The sequence below is a fragment of the Hevea brasiliensis genome, chromosome 16 (genome assembly GCF_030052815.1).
Source record: "Hevea brasiliensis isolate MT/VB/25A 57/8 chromosome 16, ASM3005281v1, whole genome shotgun sequence".
NCBI classification, from domain to species: domain Eukaryota; kingdom Viridiplantae; phylum Streptophyta; class Magnoliopsida; order Malpighiales; family Euphorbiaceae; genus Hevea; species Hevea brasiliensis.
The window spans coordinates 68,712,166-68,721,450 of NC_079508.1; the positions used below are offsets into that span (position 1 = coordinate 68,712,166).

At 27.2% G+C, this 9,285-nt stretch overlaps 2 pseudogenes; both read left to right on the top strand.

Moving 5' to 3' along the window:
- The first annotated feature begins 1,644 nt into the window (after positions 1 to 1,644).
- LOC110648118 (thaumatin-like protein) lies at positions 1,645 to 2,730 on the top strand (annotated as a pseudogene).
- A 3,968-nt stretch (positions 2,731 to 6,698) lies between these two features.
- On the top strand, positions 6,699 to 7,353 carry LOC110648119 (thaumatin-like protein; annotated as a pseudogene).
- Positions 7,354 to 9,285: the final 1,932 nt, after the last annotated feature.

Consider the following 9,285-nt stretch of genomic DNA (forward strand, 5'->3'; position numbering starts at 1 on the left):
AATTTTGTCCAATATTTCATTTCATCATTTAAGCTTAATTTATTACTAAAAGATCTTTGAATTTTAATTTTATTTCATAAAAATCTCCCTAACCTATCATGATAGGTTTTTAAGTTTCAAAAATCATCTGTACCTATCACAAAAATATTAATGTCATCATAATAATCTATTTTCTACAAATATAGAAGATTTACTTTTTACTGAAAAATATTAAAACTGCATTTATAAACGTCACACTATATGTTATATGAAATTTTCACTGAAAATGCGCTAATACATGTCAAAAAATTTTTGTGAAATAAAATTAAAATTTAAAATTTTTTTAATGTAAATTAAAAATAAAAGACAAGTGAAATATGAATTGCTATAATTCAAAATTACCCTTGACGTTTGTGTAATGTTACCATTGAGCTCACTTTGTTAATTAAAAAAAAAAATTGTGAAGGCGAGTCTTGAAATTAAAAGCCCAAGACCTTCTTACAATGGGCTCTAATCTTAATTAAGACAGACGTGGGGGGACCAATACCATCTAGTCCATTTGCAAATTGCAACCCAATGGCCTATAGTCCCCACTCTCGACTTTTCTTCTCTCCTTGCTAAAATGGTCTGCTTTCAGATACGATAATAGAGAAATTATTCCATACTTTCACAGAGAGAGAGAGATATATATATAAAATTTATTTTTTATATTTTATAAAATAATTCAAAATTTATAAACATAAAATTAATCTTTTTTAAAAAAATAAAAATTTTATAAATTGTTGGGTCGACAAACAACCTAGGAATGACAGTGATTTCCACCCACTTCATAGTTGAATGGAAGTTGTGCCAAAATTTTCATTGGTTTACATTAATTCCTCTCTTGTTAATCTTGAAATTAATCCATCGAATTAATGTTCTAAGGTTGGCTTTTAAAACGACACTTGCTCTTCATTTTCATCAAGAAAGAACATGATTAATACTCTATTTGAAATCAAGATTGAGATATATCAAAATACACTGTTTAAATATTATTATTATTTTAAATAAAATTTAAAAAACTGTTTAAAAACTTATATAATTATTTAAAAAAATTTTAAGATTAAAATATATTAAATCTTTTTTATATAAATAATATAATCTATCATTATTATTATTAATTTATATTTATGAAATATATTTTGATTAGTATATTTCTAATTTAATGAGACAGTACAAAAACAAAATCTCCATGCTTCATAGTTCTACAGTTTTTCATGGAATATTTCCCATTGAGGCACTGTTGCTCTCAGACCTCGAACCCTTTTGGAGAAATCGTAATTTCATTTTCCGTGTCCTCCACCCATTCAAGACTTGTTTTTTTCTAGGTCTTCCCCTTCACTTTCTTGCTTTTTCCTACTTTCTATTTTCCTTCTTTATTTAATGCCACTTTTAATTTAAATGGGATATAAAACAATGTTTATGTGAAGTTTTACATGGGCTCCATAATTAATCAAGTAATTAGTCGTTAATAATTAATTACTAATTAATAATCAAACAATGAAAGCTTCCATAATTAATAATCAACTATATTAATTTTTATTTGATTTATTTTATAGTGTGTTTTTAAAAAAGTCGGTTTTGGTCCAATGAAGAATTAATGACTGCTACGTTTGTTCCATGAACATGGGGCCATACATGGGTGACTTGGTCTACCTCATTTCTCTATAAATATACAGCAACCCGATCATTATATTCCAAACGCATAGCCTACAATCTAATGCAACAAATTATAATCAGCTAGCTATTATTTGCCAATATGATCTTTTCCAAAACCATGCCCCTAGTTTATCGCTTTCTATTTCGCTACTGCCTATGCAGCTACTTTTGCTATCACAAACAACTGTCCTTACACGGTGTGGGCAGCTGCTGTGCCTGGTGGTGGCAAGCGACTAGATCCTCGCCAAACTTGGCCTCTCACGATAAACCCTGGCACAACAGGAGGTCGCATATGAGGTCGAACCAATTGCCGCTTTGATGGAGCTGGCCGTGGCCAATGCCAAACTGGCGCCTGCGGGGGTCTACTCCAATGCACAGCCTATGGTGCACCCCCAAACACCATTGCCGAGTTTGCCTTAAGCCAGTTCAATAGCCTGGATTTCTTTGACATCTCCCTGGTTGGTGGGTTCAATGTCCCGATGGAATTTAGTCCAACTACAGGTGGATGCAGCAGGGGGATTACATGTAAGGCTGATATAAATAGGCAGTGCCCTGCTGTGTTAAACGCACCCGGAAGGTGTAACAACCCTTGCACTGTGTATAAAACCAATGAGTACTGTTGCAATAACGGGAACTTTGGCCCTACAATTTTGTCTAAGTTTTTCAAGGATAGATGCCGAGATGCTTATAGTTATCCCTTAGATGACCAGACCAGCATTTTTACTTGCCCTGGTGATACTAATTATAAGGCTGTCTTCTGCCCTTGAAGGACCTACTCCACTCCATTTCAATCTTAATCAAAACAGACGTGCGGGACCAGTACCATCTAATCCATTTGCAAATTGCAACCCAAGGCCCCATATTCCCGCTCTTGACTTTTCTTCTCTCTTTGTTAGAATGGTCTTTCTATTTTTTTTTTTTTTCCTTTTTTCCACATCTAGTATTTCCTTTGTCCATTTTACGATAATCTCTACAGAGTTCGTAAATGTTCTTCTCAATCATGTTTTTTCTAGGGATTGAATTTAAGTTTTACGATAACGAGAAATTATTCCATTCTTTCCGAGGATATATATATATAATTTAATAATTAAAATTTTATAAATATAAAATTAATTATTTCTTCAAACAATAATTACTTCATATGTTTTGTTGACAAACAATGTGAATGATAATTATTTCCACCCAATTCATAGTTGAATGGAAGTCATTATAAAAAAATAATCAGTTTTACGATTGACTTTGATTTTGCAATTAATTTAAGATTTTATTTTTTTAGTAAAATAATTAATTTTTAAAAATATAGCAATCAATTTAAAAATTAGTTGCTAATATCAATGGATCTATAATTAATTACTAAAGTAGTTACTAATCAATATTAGAAAATCTTAAATATAACACTTAATTTTTGCAATCAATTAAAATCGATTGTTATTACCAATCGATTTTGTAACTAATTATGAATCAGTTGTAAAATTTTTTCTCAAAAAAATTTTAACTCAATTTTCAAAAGGAATTAGCAATTGACAATCCGTTGCTAATTCACTTATATAAACCACTATTCGTTTTCTTTCCCCATTACTCCTCTCTCTTTCTCTCTCTCTCTCTCTCGCTCTTCCCTTTTCTCTTATTTTTTTCTCATCTTTTTTATTCTTATCTATTTTATTTATCAATTTTTCTTTTTTGACCTATTTTGTTCATCATTTTTTTCTTCCTCATCTATTGTCTTCATCATTTTTTTTCTTATTTATTTTTTTTTTCATCATTTATTTTCATATTTTTTATCATCTTTTTCTTTCTCATTTATTTTCTTTTTCATCATCTTTTTCTTTTTCATATATTTTCTTTTTCATCATCTTTTTTTTTTTCTCATCTATTTTCTTCACCATTTTTTTCTTTTTCATCTTTTTCTTCTTCATTATATTTTAATAAATTATTTGTAGTATTAATTTTTAATAATTTTGTGTGTGTGTATATATGGTAATTTTTTTTAGTAACTTGTCTTACAAATGTCTTTTTACATATTAATAATTTTTAATAGTTATTATTAGTAAAATTTTATAATATTTACTAATTTTTCATTAATAATTTACTATTTTAGTATTTTTAAAAAAATTATTTATTTATTATTTGAAACTTTAATTTTTTATAATTTTTTTTAAAAAATTAGCAACAAACTTTTCGATTACTAAATTAGTTGCAAATAGCAACCGATTTACAAAATGATTGTAAAATTATAAAATTAAAGACACTAAATTTTTGTAATTGATTATGTTTTGGTTGGTATAGCAATCAATAGTTTTTTATTAAAAGTTCTATTTTTTTTAATTTAATTAATTTAACAATTTATTTGATTGTCGATTTGCAATCAATTAAATTGATTGCTAAATCCATTAAACAACCGATTTTAATAGATCGTCAACTCCTAATCTTTTTTTTTTTTTTTAGTGAGTTGTGCCAAAATCTCATAGTTATTTCCTAACCCACATCCTAGCAATAACATTGGATTGCATCTAGGTACAACCAATATCAATGAGTCAAAATTTTCATTGGCTTACATTAATTCATCTCTCGTTAATCTTGAAATCAATCTATCAAATTAATTGTGACGGCTTAACTCTATGAATCGGACAGGCACTTGGACTTGAGCTAGCATAAAACTCTCAAAATCCTTATTAAGCCTTATTACTCCTAAACCCATGATCACACAAAAATTTAAGGCCCAACATGCAACTAAGTAAATAAACATTATAAATCAATTTGGGCCGGAATCCATAACAGCAACTTTTTTTTATCATAAATGGGAATTTTTATGACTTGGCCTCACTAACATCAACTGGTGTTAGCTGTGCTTGAGCAATCTCAGCCGTTCATCATGACAGGTCTTAATGGATGAACGGCTGACGTCGGTTGCAACTCAATTATTAGTTGCCATTTCTGCCCTAAAAAAGACACCATAGTTGAACAAGTCGCAATTGGCAGCCAGCGTCTGCTTTAGGACCCATTTCTTTTATCTTCTATCTGTTCTTGTTCAACGAGGATCGACTCCATCCAACTTATCTGCAAGTGATGCAGCAACACCTAAAGAATTTGTGGATCAAATTGCCGCTAAATTAATATACTTGGCCACCACTTGGATGTTACATCCTATTCAAATATCTATACCAAAATTTACCAAGTACTGTTCTTGAATTTTAGTAGGACATTGAACTGAAACTTGCTAACTAGAGCAAATGGTGGATAGAAAAACAACCCAAGCCAGACATTCATGGAATCTCAATTTAGCCCAATTTATGTTATTATCGGACGGTACGGATGAGCAGATTTCGATTTAAATTTAAAAATTAAATCGAACTGGGTCAATTTAGTTCAATTGATTCGGTTCGATTTAAAAATTTTGATAATTTTGATTAATTAATTCGGTTTGATTATTTTCATAAAAAATAAAAAAAATCAAACCGAACCGAAATTACTAATATATATCAAGGAAACCCTAAGATTTTTGAGTTTTGATTTTTAAGTTTTTTTTTTTATATTTTTATTATTGAGATTTAATGTTTAAAATATGAAATTTTACCAAATTCGGTTTGATCCGTTTAAAACCAAACTGATATTTATCAGTTTGATTCTATTCGATTTTCTTTTAATAATTGGTTTGATTCAATTTTTAAAATTTTTAATTTTTAATTTTTAATTTTCAGTTTTATCAGTTCAGTTTAGTTCACAACCGAACCAGCCATTTGCACAACCCTATTTCCACGTCTTCCACTTCACTGAATTTCTTGCTTTTCCTACCCCATTTATCTTTCTATTTTCCTTCTTTATTTAAAGTCACTTTTAATTTAAATGAGATATAAAATATAACTAGATAATTATAATTTATATATATATATATATATATATATATATAATATTTTATTAATTTTTAAATTTTATTTTTATTATTTTTATTTTTAAAATTTTTTAATAAAAATATTATAATATAAATAATTAAAATCTATTTAATATTATATAGATATAAATATATATAATTAATATATATTAATATATTATAAGTTATCTTATGATAATAGTTATTTATTCGAGTATTAATAGGATAACTATCAAATAATTTATAATTTATATATAATAGAGAATAATACATAATAATATTATAAAAGAAAATGTTATATGATAGATTCTAAAAAATACCTTTCGACTTTATATACATATAAAAATTTATATATAATGTGAAATTTAATTTTACATGGACTCCATAATTAATCAAGTAATGACAAGGACCTCATATAAAAGAAAAAAAAAAAACGAAATTAAAATTCATTGCTTAAATTTTCCAACATGCCTGTCCGTTGGATGTGCATGTTAGAATTACTCCACCATATCCCCATTGAGGAAATTGTTTTTCATCCAATTAAATTTTATTTTTTTAAACTATTGTATTTTTATAATTTTAAAATTTTTAAATTAAAAAAAATTTATAAAATGTAGTAATTTTATACTTCCAAAATTTTAAAATATTTTGTATTTCAGCAAAAATAATTTAATGCCACATTATCACGTTACGTGCTACATTTTCAATTTTTAATATCTCCAATATTTGATAGCTTTTCAATATATATTTTTTTTTCTAAAAATCTGATTCTTGAAGAAAAAAAAGTGATGATCTATTCCGTATATCATAAATTATACGGTAATTTTTAATTTTATAGTAAGCACATTTATATTATTTATACAATAATTTCATAATTTTATCTTGAATTTATATTTTATAATTTTTTTGACATTTAAGATCAGAGATATTTTCTTTGCTCATTGAAGCTAAGACAAAATGGCACAGTACATTCACCGTTAACAATATAATTCTGTAATACTTTTCAATGAAATCAAATTTTAATTGATAAAGAATGAAAATTTCTATAATAATCAACTAAATTAATTTTTATTAGATTTATTTTATAGTGTGCTTTTAAAAGTCCTTTATTGTCCAAAGAAGAATTATTGACTGCTACTTTTTTTCCATGAACATGGGGCCCTCCATGGATGCAAGTTGGTGACTTGGTGTGCCTCATTTCTCTATAAATATATAGCAAGCCGATCATTTCAAACGCACAGCCTATGGTGCACCCCCTAACACCCTTGCTGAGTTTGCCTTAAACCAGTTCAATAACTTGGATTTCTTTGACATCTCCCTGGTTGATGGGTTTAACGTCCCGATGGAATTTAGTCCAACTTCAGGTGGATGCAGCAGGGGGATTACATGCAACGCTGACATCAATGGGCAGTGCCCTGCTGTGTTTTAAGGGCACCTGGAGGGTGTAACAATCCTTGCACTGTGTATAAAACCAATGAATACTGTTGCAATAACGGAAACTGTGGCCCTACAGATTTGTCTAGGTTTTTCAAGGATAGATGCCGAGATGCGTATAGTTATCCCAAAGATGACCAGACCAGCACTTTTACTTGCCCTGGTGGTACTAATTATAAGGTTGTCTTCTGCCCTTAAAGGACCCACTCCGCTCCATGTATAATCTATAGCTGCTTTCGCCAAAGTTGATCGAGCAGTATCGATCTGTATGAATAAAAACCTTTTCAAAAGGGTATATGCGGTGGAATGAAAGTAGAGATATTTCCCTTAGTATTATTAGTTATAATAATCAAGGAATTGACAAAAATTTATTATGACCTCGTTTCTTATATATTACAGTTCCTTTTATTACCATTATTATTATTATTTTTAAATTAAAAATATATAAGTTATCGATATTCGTAACTTTTAAAATTATAAGGCGATTTGAAATAAAATTAAATTAACTTTAGAGTAATTGTTATAGCTCGTTTCTAAATTTTGCCTAATGTTTCACTTTCATCATTTAACTTTAATTTATTACTAAAAGATCCTTGGACTTTAAATTTATTTCACAAAAATCTTTCTAACCTATTATAACGGGTTTTTAGGTTTAAAAAATGAATAAATTTACTTTTTACCTCATTTCCTTTGACACTTAAAAAATATTGATCATTTCAAGAACTATCTGGACCTATCATAAAAATGTTAATGTCATTACAATGATCTATTTTTTGAAAATACCACTACAAGAAAAGCGCGGATTAGCAATGGATTTTTCCGTTTCTAATCCCTAAAAATTCGTTACTAAATGATTTAGCAACAGATTTATAATCAATTTTTGTCTGTTGTAGCGAGGCTCGTTGCAAATTCACTTAGCAATGAATTTAGTAACGGATAATCCGTTGCTAATAGCAATGGACAATATTTTTCGTTGCTAATTTAATTAATTTTAAAAAATAGAAAATTTTGAAAAAAAAAAGTTACTATTTGCAATCGATTTAGCAATGGAATTCCGTTGTTAATTGTAATTGATTATAATCCGTTGCAAATCTGACTGTTATTTAATATTATAAATTTTTAATTTTAATATTTAAGTTTAAATTTTAAATTTTAAATTTTAATATTATAACTGGTTTATAAATTCTAATTGATACACAAATTGTCATTAATAGTTATTATAGATACATTATAATGAGAGCAAAATGTATTATTATAAAAAAATTACGGTAAAATAATGAATTGAGGGAAAATTATATTAATGAAAATGAAAAATGAAAGTAAATGATAAAAGTGAAGAAAGTCATAGGGAAAGTGAGAAAATGAGAGAAATGATAGAAAAAAAATGATATTAGAAAATGGAAGAAAATGAGAGGAAAAGTGAGAAAAATGATGAGAGAATTAGAAAGAAAATGGAAGAAATTAATGATAGAAAATGAAACAAAAAGGAATAAAATGAAAGAAAATGAAGAAAAATAATTAGAGATTTGGAAAGAAAATGAAAGAAGATAGAGAAAAATTTGAGATAAGGGGAAAAAATAAAATAAAAGGGAAGAAATTGATGATAGAAAATCAATATAGAGTTAATAAAATGAAAGAAAAAGAAGAAAAAGAAGAAAAAAAAATTATAGAATTAGGAAGAAAATGAAAGAGGAGAAAATAAAAAATTGTAATAGAGAGAAAAGAAAAAAAATAAGTGAATGAGTGATATGAAGAAGGGAAATGAAATGTATGAAGAAATATACACACAAATTAGCAACGGATTTAGTAATAGATTCATAATTCGTTGCTAAATTTAAACACTAAAATTTATTTTTCCCTCCAAAAAATAGTAACAGCTTACAAAATTCATTATTAAATTCATTGCTAATTAACAGCAGATTTGTAATCCATTACTAATTATAATTACATATACTTTTAAAATTTTAATGGCGAGATTTTTCCCTCGTAAAAGTAGCAACAGATTTTAGAATCCGTTACTAAATTTATATTCAAATATTTTTATAAATAATTGTTGACAAAATTTATATAATTATTTTTTTTTTAATTTTACGAAAATGGCAACGAATTAAATGCTTCGTTGCTATTAGCAACGGATTTGAAAATCCGTTAAAAAATTTATATTCAAATACTTTTTACAAATAGTTGTTGATAATTTTTATAATTATTTTTTTTAATTTCACGAAAATAGCAACGGATTAGATACTCCGTTGCTATTAGCAACGGATTTTTAAATCCGTTGCTAAATTTATATTCAAATATTTTTA